This window comes from Rhyacophila brunnea, unplaced genomic scaffold (assembly GCF_057557595.1).
Source record: "Rhyacophila brunnea isolate RB1 unplaced genomic scaffold, BYU_Rbru_1.0 scaffold_10, whole genome shotgun sequence".
NCBI lineage: Eukaryota > Metazoa > Arthropoda > Insecta > Trichoptera > Rhyacophilidae > Rhyacophila > Rhyacophila brunnea.
In genome coordinates, this window is record NW_028232752.1 from 45,109,511 (window position 1) to 45,124,510 (window position 15,000).

General features: G+C 50.0%; 2 non-coding genes and 1 pseudogene across 2 annotated transcripts; all 3 read left to right on the top strand.

Moving 5' to 3' along the window:
* Positions 1-5,432: 5,432 nt before the first annotated feature.
* Positions 5,433-7,376, top strand: LOC147079275 (small subunit ribosomal RNA). Its single transcript, XR_015071687.1, has one exon. It is a non-coding gene; the product is annotated as a small subunit ribosomal RNA (ribosomal RNA).
* A 152-nt stretch (positions 7,377-7,528) lies between these two features.
* Positions 7,529-7,690, top strand: LOC147079276 (5.8S ribosomal RNA). The gene has a single exon (XR_015071678.1). It is a non-coding gene; the product is annotated as a 5.8S ribosomal RNA (ribosomal RNA).
* Positions 7,691-8,088: 398 nt separating this feature from the next.
* On the top strand, positions 8,089-11,197 carry LOC147079277 (large subunit ribosomal RNA; annotated as a pseudogene).
* The last annotated feature ends 3,803 nt before the right edge of the window (positions 11,198-15,000 follow it).

Genomic DNA, 15,000 nt, shown 5'->3' on the forward strand with positions numbered 1-15,000 from the left:
CCTATGTTGAACGTCGAAATGAAGACAATGAAATATTCTTTCAGGTGAGGCGTATCGGGCGCATTTAAAATGATCAGTGACACGCTCGTTGATCACGTTTATGCCCTATAACGATATGATATTGATATTTTTTTATGGTATTCATCATAATAATAAATGATGTATGAAAAAAAAAATTGGTTAGTTTAGGTTAGGTTAGGTCACGTTAGGTATGATTAGGTTAGGTTAGGTTAGTTTTTGTTTAGGATAGGTTAGGTTAGTTTTTGTTTAGGTTAGGTTTGTTTTTGTTTAGGTTAGTTTTTGCTTAGGTTAGGTTAGTTTTTGTTTAGGTTAGTTTAGGTTAGGTTAGGTTAGTTTAAGTTAGGTTAGGTTAGTTTTTGTTTAGGTTAGGTTAGGTTAGTTTTTGTTTAGGTAAGGTTAGGTAAGGTTAGATTAGGTAAGGTTAGGTTAGGTTTAGTTTAGGTTAGGTTGTGTTAGGTTAGGTAAGGTTATGTTAGGTTATGTTAGGTTAGGTTAGGTGAGGTGAGGTTAGGTCAGGTCAGCGAACGGACGTAGTCGACGAGAGCGCAGCTTTTAGCGAGACATGGGCCCTCCTGGCTAGCTAAATCTGCGTCCCTCCGGCATGTCAAGTAGACGATGCCGGCGGGACGCAGATTTAGCTAGCCAGGAGGGCCCATGGCTCGCTTAAAGCGGCGCTCTCGTCGACTACGTTCGATCGCTAACCTGACCTAACCTCACCTCACCTAACCTAACCTAACATAACCTAACATAACCTTACCTTACCTAACACAACCTAACCTAAACTAAACCTAACCTAACCTAACCTTACCTAATCTAACCTTACCTAACCTAACCTAAACAAAAACTAACCTAACCTAAACTAACCTAATCTAACCTAAACTAACCTAACCTAACCTAACCTAACCTAACCTAACCTAACCTAACCTAACCTAACATAATATTACCTAATTTTTTTTTTCATACATCATATCTTATCATGATGGAAAAAAAAATTAGAAATTTAAAAAAAAAAAATTAACCAAACAAATTACCAAAATATATATTCGCAATTCGCAATTCGAAATTTCAAATGAAAGATTAAACCCAAAGAGAATCGTCAATTTTGCCTTTTGTAGTGATATTTCGGTCACGCGGTCGGTAGTACGGCGCTTTATCAATGCTATGCTACATTTTGTTTGGCACTCTTGACGGTTTGCGAACGAAGTACGAGACCGCGGCTTAAAGCGAGACATGCATCGACGACGCACGAGAGCGCGACACGTGGCCCGCCTGGCGAGCTAAATCGTCGTGCATCGTGCACTTCACGTCCGCCTCTCGCCGGTTCGGCGGCGTGCGTATTATGACGATAATATGTTATCGATATATGATATCTATCATAATATTGTATGATGGATGAAAAAAAAATGTTTTTTTTTTTTCAATTTAAATTAGATAGGGTTTAGGTTAGATAAGGTTAGGTGAGGTTTATTTAAATTTTTTTTATTTCTGCTTTTATTGAATTCCTTGGTTTTTCGTACGAGGGTTATTACTTCACTATTACATTGTTCATATTTCATTTACATTATTAACAGTACGGCGCTTTATCAATACTATGCTACATTTTGTTTGGCACTCTTGACGGTTTGCGAACGAAGTACGAGACCGCGGCTTAAAGCGAGACATGCATCGACGACGCACGAGAGCGCGACACGTGGCCCGCCTGGCGAGCTAAATCGTCGTGCATCGTGCACTTCACGTCCGCCTCTCGCCGGTTCGGCGGCGTGCGTATTATGACGATAATATGTTATCGATATATGATATCTATCATAATATTGTATGATGGATGAAAAAAAAATGTTTTTTTTTTTTCAATTTAAATTAGATAGGGTTTAGGTTAGATAAGGTTAGGTGAGGTTTATTTAAATTTTTTTTATTTCTGCTTTTATTGAATTCCTTGGTTTTTCGTACGAGGGTTATTACTTCACTATTACATTGTTCATATTTCATTTACATTATTAACAGTACGGCGCTTTATCAATACTATGCTACATTTTGTTTGGCACTCTTGACGGTTTGCGAACGAAGTACGAGACCGCGGCTTAAAGCGAGACATGCATCGACGACGCACGAGAGCGCGACACGTGGCCCGCCTGGCGAGCTAAATCGTCGTGCATCGTGCACTTCACGTCCGACTCTCGCCGGTTCGGCGGCGTGCGTATTATGACGATAATATGGTTAGGTTAGGTCAGGTTAGGTTTATGTAAGGTTAGGTTGGGTTAAGTTGGCGAACGAACGTCGTCGACGAGAGCGCCGTTTAAAGCGAGACATCCTTCGACGACGAGGTCGCTGCTTCGGCCGTCGACGACGGACGAGAGCGCCGCTTAAAGCGTGACACGGGCCCGCCTGGCCAGCTAAATCTGAGTCCCGCCGGCATCGTGCACTTCACACGTCCCACTCTCGCCGGTTCGTGCGTATTTAAACGACATTATATTATCGTTATGTCAATGGTATATTATACCTATCATAATAATGTATGATGAATGAAAAGAAATGAAAAATTATTTCAACATCAAATTATACCGCTAGAACTAGACAATGAAATTATCTTACGATTACGTTCATGCCTTATGACGATATAATATTGATATTTCATAATAATATAATATGATGGATGTAAAAAAAAAGATTTTTTTTTTTTTATTTTAATTAGCTTAGGTTAGGTTAGGTAAGGTTAGGTAAGGTTTATTTTAATTTTTTTTTTTTTTTTTTTTTTTTTTTTTTTAATTCTTCGTTATATATATATAATGTTAATAATATGATGGATGTAAAAAAAAAGATTTTTTTTTTTTTTATTTAAATTAGCTTAGGTTAGGTTAGGTAAGGTTAGGTTAGGTTAGGTTAGTTTTTGTGTTTGGGTTAGGTTAGGTTAGTTTAGGTTAGGTTAGGTCTGCGAACGAACGTCGTCGACGAGAGCGCCGTTTAAAGCGAGACATCGCCGTTTCGGCCGTCGACGACGCACGAGAGGGCCGCTTAGAGCGCGACACGTGGCCCGCCTGGCGAGCTTAATCGTCGTGCATCGTGCACTTCACGTCCGACTCTCGCCGCGTTCGGCGGCGTGCGTATTATGACGATATTATGTTATCGACATGTCAACGGTATATGATATCTATCATAATAATATATGTTGGATGAAAAATAATGAAAAATTATTTTAACATCAAATTTTACCGCTAGAACTCGCCCTCGCGCTTTACTTACCTATTCCTATGTTGAACGTCGAAATGAAGACAATGAAATATTCTTTCAGGTGAGGCGTATCGGGCGCATTTAAAATGATCAGTGACACGCTCGTTGATCACGTTTATGCCCTATAACGATATGATATTGATATTTTTTTATGGTATTCATCATAATAATAAATGATGTATGAAAAAAAAAATTGGTTAGTTTAGGTTAGGTTAGGTCACGTTAGGTATGATTAGGTTAGGTTAGGTTAGTTTTTGTTTAGGATAGGTTAGGTTAGTTTTTGTTTAGGTTAGGTTTGTTTTTGTTTAGGTTAGTTTTTGCTTAGGTTAGGTTAGTTTTTGTTTAGGTTAGTTTAGGTTAGGTTAGGTTAGTTTAAGTTAGGTTAGGTTAGTTTTTGTTTAGGTTAGGTTAGGTTAGTTTTTGTTTAGGTAAGGTTAGGTAAGGTTAGATTAGGTAAGGTTAGGTTAGGTTTAGTTTAGGTTAGGTTGTGTTAGGTTAGGTAAGGTTATGTTAGGTTAGGTTAGGTGAGGTGAGGTTAGGTCAGGTCAGCGAACGGACGTAGTCGACGAGAGCGCAGCTTTTAGCGAGACATGGGCCCTCCTGGCTAGCTAAATCTGCGTCCCTCCGGCATGTCAAGTAGACGATGCCGGCGGGACGCAGATTTAGCTAGCCAGGAGGGCCCATGGCTCGCTTAAAGCGGCGCTCTCGTCGACTACGTTCTTTCGCTAACCTGACCTAACCTCACCTCACCTAACCTAACCTAACATAACCTAACATAACCTTACCTTACCTAACACAACCTAACCTAAGCTAAACCTAACCTAACCTTACCTAATCTAACCTTACCTAACCTAACCTAAACAAAAACTAACCTAACCTCAACTAACCTAATCTAACCTAAACTAACCTAACCTAACCTAACCTAACCTAACCTAACATAATATAACCTAATTTTTTTTTTCATACATCATATCTTATCATGATGGAAAAAAAAATTAGAAATTTAAAAAAAAAAATTTAACCAAACAAATTACCAAAATATATATTCGCAATTCGCAATTTGAAATTTCAAATGAAAGATTAAACCTAAAGAGAATCGTCAATTTCGCCTTTTGTAGTGATATTTCGGTCACGCGGTCGGTAGTGCGGCGCTTTATCAATGCTATGCTACATTTTGTTTGGCACTCTTGACGGTTTGCGAACGAAGTACGAGACCGAGACGAGACCGTACGAGACGAAGTACGAGACCGCGTCCGCCTGGCAAGCTATATTTGCGTCGTATCGGCATTTCAGCCCACCCTCGACCGTTCGGTGGCGAGCGTAATATAACGTTCTCATAATGATATTTATTTCAATGGTTTTATATCATTCATAATGATGGATGAAAAAAAAAAAAAAAAAAAAAAAAAATTGAAATTAAAAAAAAAAAATTATCCAAATTACCAAAATATATATTCGCAATTCGCAATTCGAAATTTCAAATGAAAGATTAAACCTAAAGAGAATCGTCACCTTCGCCTTTTGTAGTGTTATTTCGGTTACGCGGCCGGTAGTGCGCCGCGTTTACACTATAATGTGTGAGGGAAAATGTACGCAGGAGAGAACTGTACGATAAAATAATGGCGACGGATTATTGCGCTACCCAACATTGCCGTGTCCGTATTCGTTGTTGTTGTCGTCTGGGTCTCTCCCCTCATCCATCGTATGTATAGCAGTGGGTTGTCGTCTTTGACAAGACTTCCTTCACGGCGTTCGCAAACTGCGGCGGCCATTCGGCCGCGTCGGCGGTACATTTGCGAGACGAGACACTCACCCGGCGTGCGATTATATTTCGTCGCCGCGGCCTATGCGATCGCATCACTCTGGAGTTCCGCGCTAGCAGAATCATCCTGTCGAGTGACGGCGGACGGCGTTTCAGCCTCCGTCGCTCCGTTTACCGCGCCGACGGCGTGCGTTTTCGGTGTGCACGTTTTACGATGGGAAATTGAGAAACGCGGAGCACGATCTCGTGCTCTGTGCGTATGTATGCATACAATCCGTTGTATCTCGTGCGTCGGCACGTTAAAAATCGAAAGAGAGAGCCAGCGTCGCCCGCCGGGTGACTCCGGTGCGCGTTCGCGTGTGACGTGTGGATCGCGGGTGTCGGCGCGCCCAGTGCGCGCGCGCCCGCGGCCTCGCAGAGCAGCTCCCTGGTTGATCCTGCCAGTAATCATATGCTTGTCTCAAAGACTAAGCCATGCAAGTCTCAGTATGAGCCTAATTAAGGTGAAACCGCGAATGGCTCAATATATCAGTTTTGGTTCCTTAGATCGTACACAGTTACTTGGATAACTGTGGCAATTCTAGAGCTAATACATGCAAACGTAATTCTGAACGGGAACGTGAGGAATGCTTTTATTAGATCAAAAACCAATCGGCGGTCGGCGCTCGCGTCGTCCGTCGCTCTTCGAGATGACTCTAGATAACTTTGAGCTGATCGCACGGTCTAGCACCGGCGACGCATCTTTCAAATGTCTGCCTTATCAACTGTCGATGGTAGTTTATGCGACTACCATGGTTGTCACGGGTAACGGGGAATCAGGGTTCGATTCCGGAGAGGGAGCCTGAGAAACGGCTACCACATCCACGGAAGGCAGCAGGCGCGCAAATTACCCACTCCCGGCACGGGGAGGTAGTGACGAAAAATAACGATACGGGACTCGTCCGAGGCCTCGTGATCGGAATGATTACACTTTAAATCCTTTAACGAGGATCCATTGGAGGGCAAGTCTGGTGCCAGCAGCCGCGGTAATTCCAGCTCCAATAGCATATACTAAAGTTGTTGCGGTTAAAAAGCTCGTAGTTGAAATTGTGTCCTGCGGTGTCGGTCTACCGACTGCGGTACGACAGGCACGTCTGCGGGGCTTCTCGCCGGTGCGTCCTTCGCCATCCGGCGTCGGTCGGCCGCAAGGTCGGCCGTTCGCCGAGGCGGGCCGTCGCGGCTGTTTACTTTGAACAAATTAGAGTGCTCAAAGCGGGCTAAGTTTTGCCTGAATATTGTACGCATGGAATAATAGAATAGGACCTCGGTTCTGTTTTGTTGGCTTTCTGATACCAGAGGTAATGATTAATAGGGACAACTGGGGGCATTCGTATTGCGACGTTAGAGGTGAAATTCTTGGATCGTCGCAAGACGGACTAAAGCGAAAGCATTTGCCAAAGGTGTTTTCATTAATCAAGAACGAAAGTTAGAGGTTCGAAGGCGATTAGATACCGCTGTAGTTCTAACCATAAATGATGCCAGCCAGCGATCCGCCGAAGTTTCATTATTTTAACCCGGTGGGCAGCTCCCGGGAAACCAAAGCTTTCGGGCTCCGGGGGGAGTATGGTTGCAAAGCTGAAACTTAAAGGAATTGACGGAAGGGCACCACCAGGAGTGGAGCCTGCGGCTTAATTCGACTCAACACGGGAAAACTCACCAGGCCCGGACACTGGAAGGATTGACGGATTAACAGCTCTTTCTCGATTCGGTGGGTGGTGGTGCATGGCCGCTCTTAGTTGGTGGAGCGATTTGTCAGGTTAATTCCGGTAACGAACGTAACTCTAGCCTATTAAATAGACGTACAACCGGTATCACGAGGGTCCGCGCGCGTCCGTGTCCTTTGGCGTTCTGCGTCGGAGGCGCGGGCGCGTCGCGGTCTTCACTACCGGCGTACAATGAAAATCTTCTTAGAGGGACCGGCGGTATATATAGCCGCACGAGATTGAGCAATAGCAGGTCTGTGATGCCCTTAGATGTCCTGGGCCGCACGCGCGCTACACTGAAGGGATCAGCGTGTCCTCCTTGGCTTAACGGCCCGGGTAACCCGATGAAACCCCTTCGTGATAGGGATTGGGGTTTGCAATTCTCCCCCATGAACGAGGAATTCCTAGTAAAAGCGAGTCACCAGCTCGCGTTGATTGCGTCCCTGCCCTTTGTACACACCGCCCGTCGCTACTACCGATGGATGATTTGGTGAGGTCTTCGGACTGGCGCGCGGAAGCTCCTCGTGGGCCTCTGACGCGCCGGAAAGTTTGACCGAATTTGATCATTTAGAGGAAGTAAAAGTCGTAACAAGGTTTCCGTAGGTGAACCTGCGGAAGGATCATTTCCTGTGCGAAACGAACATGTGCGCGTGTACGCGTAACGTGTAATTTTTTTTTTTTATATAAATTTATTTTGCACATCTCGCATGTGCATTATGAAATATATAATATGCCGAAAACGAAACAATATAACAACAACAATATGTAATCACTAGATTACCCTGAACGGCGGATCACTCGGCTCGTGGGTCGATGAAGAACGCAGCTAAATGCGCGTCAGAGTGTGAACTGCAGGACACATGAGCATCGACATTTCGAACGCACATTGCGGTCCGAGCAAGACGTAGTTTGTCGACGGACCACTCCTGTTTGAGGGTCGCGTACACCAGAAACACCAGACTGCGAACGGTCATATAACACACACACACACACTTGTGTGTGTGTGTGTGTGTGGCTGTTCGCGAGCAGTTGCCGGCGTCGCCAGGTCGGCGGGGGGGGGGGATAGGTCGCGTGCACACGCACGCCTCCGCCACCCACCCGTCCTTCCGGGCGTCCGGTCAAATATTTATCGACGCCTGTTGTCGGGCGCGCCCTGTGCGAATGTAGCGCCTCAGTGCGCTCGCATCGGGCGCTCGCTTCGCGCGCACGCACTGGAACGTGGCGTGAGCGCGGTGACTTGCAAAAGCCGCTGCGCACACACGCACACAACCCGTAAAAGGCGTCGCCGCGCGTGAGTCTGAGCGCTCGCATGCGTCATTTTGCACGCAAACTGTTTGTCGACCTCAAATCAGGAGAGATCACCCGCCGAACTTAAGCATATCAGTAAGCGGAGGAAAAGAAACTAACGAGGATTCCCCGAGTAGCGGCGAGCGAAACGGGAAGAGCCCAGCGCTGAATCCTGCGGCCCCGGCGGGCCGCCGGGAAATGTAGCGTTCGGGAGGAGAATTATACATACACGCGCGGTCATTAGTCACGGCTGCCAGTCCAAGTTCATCTTGAACGGGGCCGTTTACCCGTAGAGGGTGCCAGGCCCGTGGTGACGGTAGCCGGCCGCGACGGTCTCTCTCCCCAGAGTCGGGTTGCTTGAGAGTGCAGCCCTAAGCGGGTGGTAGACTCCATCTAAGGCTAAATACTACCACGAGACCGATAGCGAACAAGTACCGTGAGGGAAAGTTGAAAAGAACTTTGAAGAGAGAGTTCAAGAGTACGTGAAACCGTTCAGGGGTAAACCTGTGGAACTCAAACGAGCGAACGGGGAGATTCATCGCTCTTCCGCCGGGGTCCGCGTCTCGCCGCTCACCCTCTGCCGACGCGCCTTCGCGGGTGCGCCGGCAGGGGGGGGCGCGGGTTCGCCGACGGGCCCCCGGAGTGCGTGCACTTCTCCCTCAGTATAACACCGCGACCCGTCGCGCTGCGGTCGAATGCGCCGTGCGGTTGTCCCGTCCCTCGACGAGGGGCGGAGCCGCGGCGTCCACGGCCGCCGCACGCGACGGTAGAGAACGAGGTTCGCGTCCGCCCGGCTTCGGCCGGTCGTCCGTCGCGCCGCAGCGGCGACCTTCGTGCGGCCCCCGGCGCCTCGTGCGCCGCGGGTGTCGCGCGTCGGCCGTCGTGGTTAGCGGCGCGCTCTCGGACGGGACGCGTCCCGGTCGGCGGTGGGTTTGTTTTGGGCACTCACAGGACCCGTCTTGAAACACGGACCAAGGAGTCTAGCATGTGCGCGAGTCATTGGGATTTTTTTACACTAAACCCAGAGGCGCAATGAAAGTGAAAGGCGCGGCCTCGGTCGCGCCGGAGGGAAGATGCGCGGACCGTTTCCGCGGTCCCGCCGCATTCCCGAGGCGTTTCGAAAAAGCCACCGTTGTTATTATCGAGACGCACTGAGAGCGTACACGCTGGGACCCGAAAGATGGTGAACTATGCCTGGTCAGGTCGAAGTCAGGGGAAACCCTGATGGAGGACCGAAGCGATTCTGACGTGCAAATCGATCGTCGGAACTGGGTATAGGGGCGAAAGACTAATCGAACTATCTAATAGCTGGTTCCATCCGAAGTTTCCCTCAGGATAGCTGGCGCTCGAGAAATATGTTCGCGCCCCTCGCGGGCGCGCTACATTCACACAGTCTCATCCGGTAAAGCGAATGATTAGAGGCATTGGGGCCGAAACGGCCTCAACCTATTCTCAAACTTTAAATGGGTGAGATCTCCGTCTTGCTCGAAGATGAAGTCGGAGCTCGGATGGGAGTGCCAAGTGGGCCAATTTTGGTAAGCAGAACTGGCGCTGTGGGATGAACCAAACGTCGAGTTAAGGCGCCCAATGAACGCTCATCGGAAACCATAAAAGGCGTTGGTCGCTCAGGACAGCAGGACGGTGGCCATGGAAGTCGGAATCCGCTAAGGAGTGTGTAACAACTCACCTGCCGAAGCAACCAGCCCTGAAAATGGATGGCGCTGTAGCGTTCAGCCTATACTCGACCGTCGCAGGCAGGCGGGGCGCACCCGCCTCACGGCGGGGGCGTCTTGAAGCCGCGACGAGTAGGATGGCCGCGGCGGTGTGCGCAGAAGGGTCTGGGCGTGAGCCCGCCTGGAGCCTCCGTCGGCGCAGATCTTGGTGGTAGTAGCAAATACTCAAGCGAGGTCCTTGAGGGCTGATGTGGAGAAGGGTTTCGCGTTAACAGCCGTTGCACGCGAGTTAGTCGATCCTAAGCCCTAGGAGAAATCCGATGTTGATGATGGTGTAAAGTTCTATATATATTGTATATAAAATAACACCCGTCGGGCGAAAGGGAATCCGGTTGCAGTTCCGGAACCCGGCTGCGGAACCGTCTTAAAAATCGTTCCCTCGCAAGAGAGTTCGTCGGGGTAACCCAAAATGGCCTGAAGACGCCGACGGGAGGTCCGGAGAGAGTTATCTTTTCTGCCTGAGCGTTCGTTGCGCCCTGGAATCCTATAGCGGGGAGATAGGGCTCGGGACGCGAAGAGCATCGCCGATGCGGCGGTGTCCGGATCGGCCCCTCGGACCTTGAAAATTCAGGTGAGGGATACGCGGAGATGTCGCGCCGGCTCGTACCCATATCCGCAGCAGGTCTCCAAGGTGAAGAGCCTCTAGCCGATAGAATAATGTAGGTAAGGGAAGTCGGCAAGTTGGATCCGTAACTTCGGGATAAGGATTGGCTCTGAGGGCCGTGGCGTGCCGGGCCTGGTCGGGAAGAGGGCATCGGCCGAGACGTGGAAGCCGGGCGGGTGTTGCCGCGCGGGGTGCGGGCGCAAGCTCGCGCCCTCGCGGCGCTCCGTCTCCCGGCGCCTCGCCTTGGCCTCCCCTCGGATCGTCCTCGCTGTGTGGTGCCGGCGTGTTCGCGCGCGCTCGGTCGCCTGTACGGCCGCCGGACGACGGTCAACTCAGAACTGGCACGGACAAGGGGAATCCGACTGTCTAATTAAAACAAAGCATTGCGATGGCCCTCGCGGGTGTTGACGCAATGTGATTTCTGCCCAGTGCTCTGAATGTCAACGTGAAGAAATTCAAGCAAGCGCGGGTAAACGGCGGGAGTAACTATGACTCTCTTAAGGTAGCCAAATGCCTCGTCATCTAATTAGTGACGCGCATGAATGGATTAACGAGATTCCCACTGTCCCTATCTACTAGTCCGGCCCTGGATTTACCAGCGCCAAGTCACGTTCACGTCGCGCTCCTGCTAATTCTTGCCTTAAAAATCGAAAAGTGCTGCGATTTTCAAAAAAAAAGGTTCTATCGCTGCGGAATCTGATTCCCCACCCGTGGATACAAAGTTTTCCGAGAGACCATTCCGGAAAACTGAGTAATCAAGGAAAAACTACTAAAAATCAGTTTTTTGATAAATCATCGCGACAAAGTGTTTACTAAAATTCCTAAAGTGCATGCTTACCGAGCGGGAGTGTGCCGGCTACCGTTTCGCAAAAAAATATTTTCGGAAAACCCAAGGGTTTCCGAGAAAAGTGCAAAAAACTAACATTACGGCAAATAATTAATTGTGCGGCCCCCCCCCAAGGGAAGTGACTTAAAAAACTACCAAGTGACGGCTTCTGTGTGCTGAACAGTGTGGTGTTGTTTGAGCAGAATCGGTCAAAGGACTTGGATTTGCGGGCCAAAAAACCCAATCTCCATAGTGAATTTCCGGATTACATCAGCCAAACACGTGGCTGGAAAAAACCGTTGACTCAATCACGCGACAGACCGGCGCCAGCCGATTACCTACCTACCGTGGAAGCTTCTAGAAGGTTCCAGAAGCTTCTGGAAGAAATCGAACGAGGCGACAAAGTGCACATCGCTGTGGTCAATTGACGTCACAACGAACATTGTGCATACTATAGAGACCGTATCCAAAATTCGGCACGGTGCACATCACTGAAACAGCAGTGCACACTGTGCACATCACTGTGACCCGCACCACCTACCAACCGCCCCCCCTACCCACCACCCCCCTACCTACCCCCCCCCCACCCCCCCCCCCCCCCATTTTTTTTTTTTTTTTTTTTTTTTTTTTTTTTTTTTTTTTTTTTTTTTTTTTTTTTTTTTTTTTTTTTTTTTTTTTTTTACAAAAATAAAAAATAAAATAAAACTTAAAGAAGAATAAAAACAGAGGGAACACAAGAAAAGCACCTAAAATGGGTGACCCGAAGGGCGCTCCGCCCGAGCATCTGAGCGGTCGCATTTGGGATGCGTCTTGTTCCTCGGACGAGTCCGAGACTGAGCTTTCAAAAAAAGCCTCTAAAAACAAAAGCAAGGGGCGTACTATACCCAAAGTGATACTAACGTCTGTGGAGACCGAGCACGCGACCACCAGTGCTGCCAACGCCAAAAGCGTTGCACGAGCTGCTGCTGCAGCAGCGGCCAAAACTAAACATGAGGCTAAACACCAATCAAAAAATGATGAAGCCAAAGAGGAAAGGAACGAGCTGCGCTCACAGCTCAAACGTGAGGCTAAAGCAGCCAAAAAAGCTGCAGAAGAAAAATCTGCCCCGGGGCCACAGGTCAACGACAATGAACCTACCCCTAAGAACAAGAGGAACGATGCAAAGAACTCCTCGCGCAACGAGCCTGCAAACCCTGAAGTCTCCAACGAGAACAACACGCCCAGACGTGGGACCAGGCGGCGGGACAAACCTGAGCCGGCCGAGAACCCGATTACTGAGTCACAGCACGGCGCCGCCAGAATCTCGGCCACTATTGACCATGTCATGCAGATTATCAAAAAGGACAACAGGATGCCTAATACCCTAATTGAGGCCGTCCAGAGGGAGCTCAACAAAGTAACCGAAGAGGCATGGGCGCTCGCCATCCAGCTGGAGGCTGACAAGGCTGTCCTCAAGGATCGCGCTGCCTTTCAAAAGACCATTGAGGCTGCAGTCGAACAACGCGAAGACACAGCCAACAACCACACCTGGAGTGATGTTGCCCGACGAGGAACCAGAGGCGGCGCCAGGCAGGCCCCCCTTGAGGATTACCCGGCAATTCTGCCGACCACAGCGGCCAGACCGGGCGTCTTCTTCTTCCCGACAGGGGAGTCGAAGAAGTCCGAGGACACCCGGAAGACGGTCAAAACCCTAATCGTGCCAAAGGACCTCAATGTCCAGATCACTGGCCTTAGAATGGTGCGAGGAGGCGGGGTTATAATACACCCCAAAACTGACGCTGAGGCCAAGCGTCTTGCTACCGCCCCTGGCATCAGGGAGGCCGGTCTGCGGGCTGAGGTTGCTGGGAAACGGCTCCCCCGAATAATAGTATTCAATGTCCCGGTGGCCACCAACGAGGCCATGATAAAAGAAGCAATCGAGACAAACACAAGGGAACACACAGGCCTCACTGAGGAAGAATACCGCCAAGTGAAAATGAGCCACAGAGCTGGCCCCAGAGTTGGCAGGTGCCACATGGTGCTGTCAGTACCGGCAAGGGTCAGAGAGGCACTTGTCAGCGATGGCCGGCTATACATGGACTGGGAGTCGTTTCCAGTGAAAGACTTCTGCGGAGTCGTCAAATGCACAAGATGCCACCTATACGGCCACATGGCCAAAAACTGCTCCTCGGAACATGTTACGTGCGGCCACTGCACCGAGACGGGCCACGATAAGGCCGACTGCCCGAACTCCAGAGCCCCCGGGAAATGCCCGGCCTGTGCCAGGCACAAGAAGCCTCATCAACACGCGGCAACGGACCCTGACTGCCCGGCGCGTCTGTATGCTGTGGCGCAGGAGCGCAGCCGAACGGATTACTCGGTAAAATGATCCGCTTCGGTCAACTTAACGTGGGGAAGGGGAGAGCTACGACGGCGGAACTGACCAGGGTGATGCGGGAAATGGAGCTCGACGTCGCACTGGTGCAGGAGCCTTACCCCATGGGCACCAACAGGGGTTTCAGCGGGGGACAGGTGCTGCACCACGGACCAGGCTCCATGGCCTGCATCTTCATTGCGAACCCCGCACTAGTGGCACTGCGCCTCTCCCACCTGTCGAGCGAGCTCTTTGCTGTGGCGGAGATCTCTGACCGATCGGGGGACTCCGTCGTGGTGGTCTCTTCGTACTTTAAATTTAATCAGAGCACCTTGAAGTGCGTCGAGCAGCTCGAAAAAATTCTGCTCGCATGCAGTGGCAAGCGAGTACTGGTGGGCGCGGATGTCAACGTACAATCGTGGCTCTGGTCCCCCGACGGGCCCAGGCCGCGCGATGACCCAGCGCCCCTCGAGGAACTCATGGCGACATGTGATCTCTCGGTCGTAAACGACCCAAAAGGTCTGGCCACATTTGCTACAAAAAACGGGGAATCATACATAGACATCACCCTGATATCAACAGGCGCCCTGCATTGCGTCGTGGACTGGAAGGTCCACGAGGACGCATCAGACAGCGACCACCGACTGATCACTTTTGCCTATACGACCAAGAGGGGTGGCGTGCCACTCGCACTGAACAAAGGCGAGTCTCTGCCGAAGCGCTTCAAGAAGGTCACAAACTGGGAGCGATTTGACCGCGAATTTAATGAGGGTCTCGACAAGATGGCCAGATGCCCTCCCCCTGCGGATGCACATGCCGCAGCGGAGGACCTGACACGCCTCGTGGTGAGGACGGCAGAGAGTGCCATCGGAAGGTCAACCCAAAAGCCGCCGGACCTTGCTCCCTGGTGGACACCCAGGCTTACTAAACTGAGGGACTTAATGAGAAAGGCCAGAAGGGCCTTACAAGCGACTCGCAAAAAACAAAAGGATACCTTGCCGACGGACCATCCGTTGGCAACCGAGTACAAAGCCGCCAGGATCAAGCTGAAAAAAGTAATCAACCAAACCAAAAAAAAGCACTGGAGAGAATTTGTCACCCAAATGGGTGGACATGACCCGTGGGGGCCCCCCTTCCGCGTGATGAAGCTGAGCTCTCGGCCCAGCGGAATCAGGACGGCGGTGCGGCGCCCCGACGGATCGTTCACCAGCGGTTACGAAGAGTCCGCCACCGTCCTGTTGGATGCTCTTGTCCCGCAGGACGACGAGTCGCTCGACATTGACGACGACCGCTTTCAGCAGCTTCGCGTCCACGCGCTGCTCCCACTGAACACTCCGCGATCCGCCGCCGCTACCATGCCAGAATTAGGAATCTTGTTCGCGTGCCTCCCGACACGCAAAGCCCCGGGGCTTGACTGCATAGACAGCACAATAGCTAGAAGGGCGTG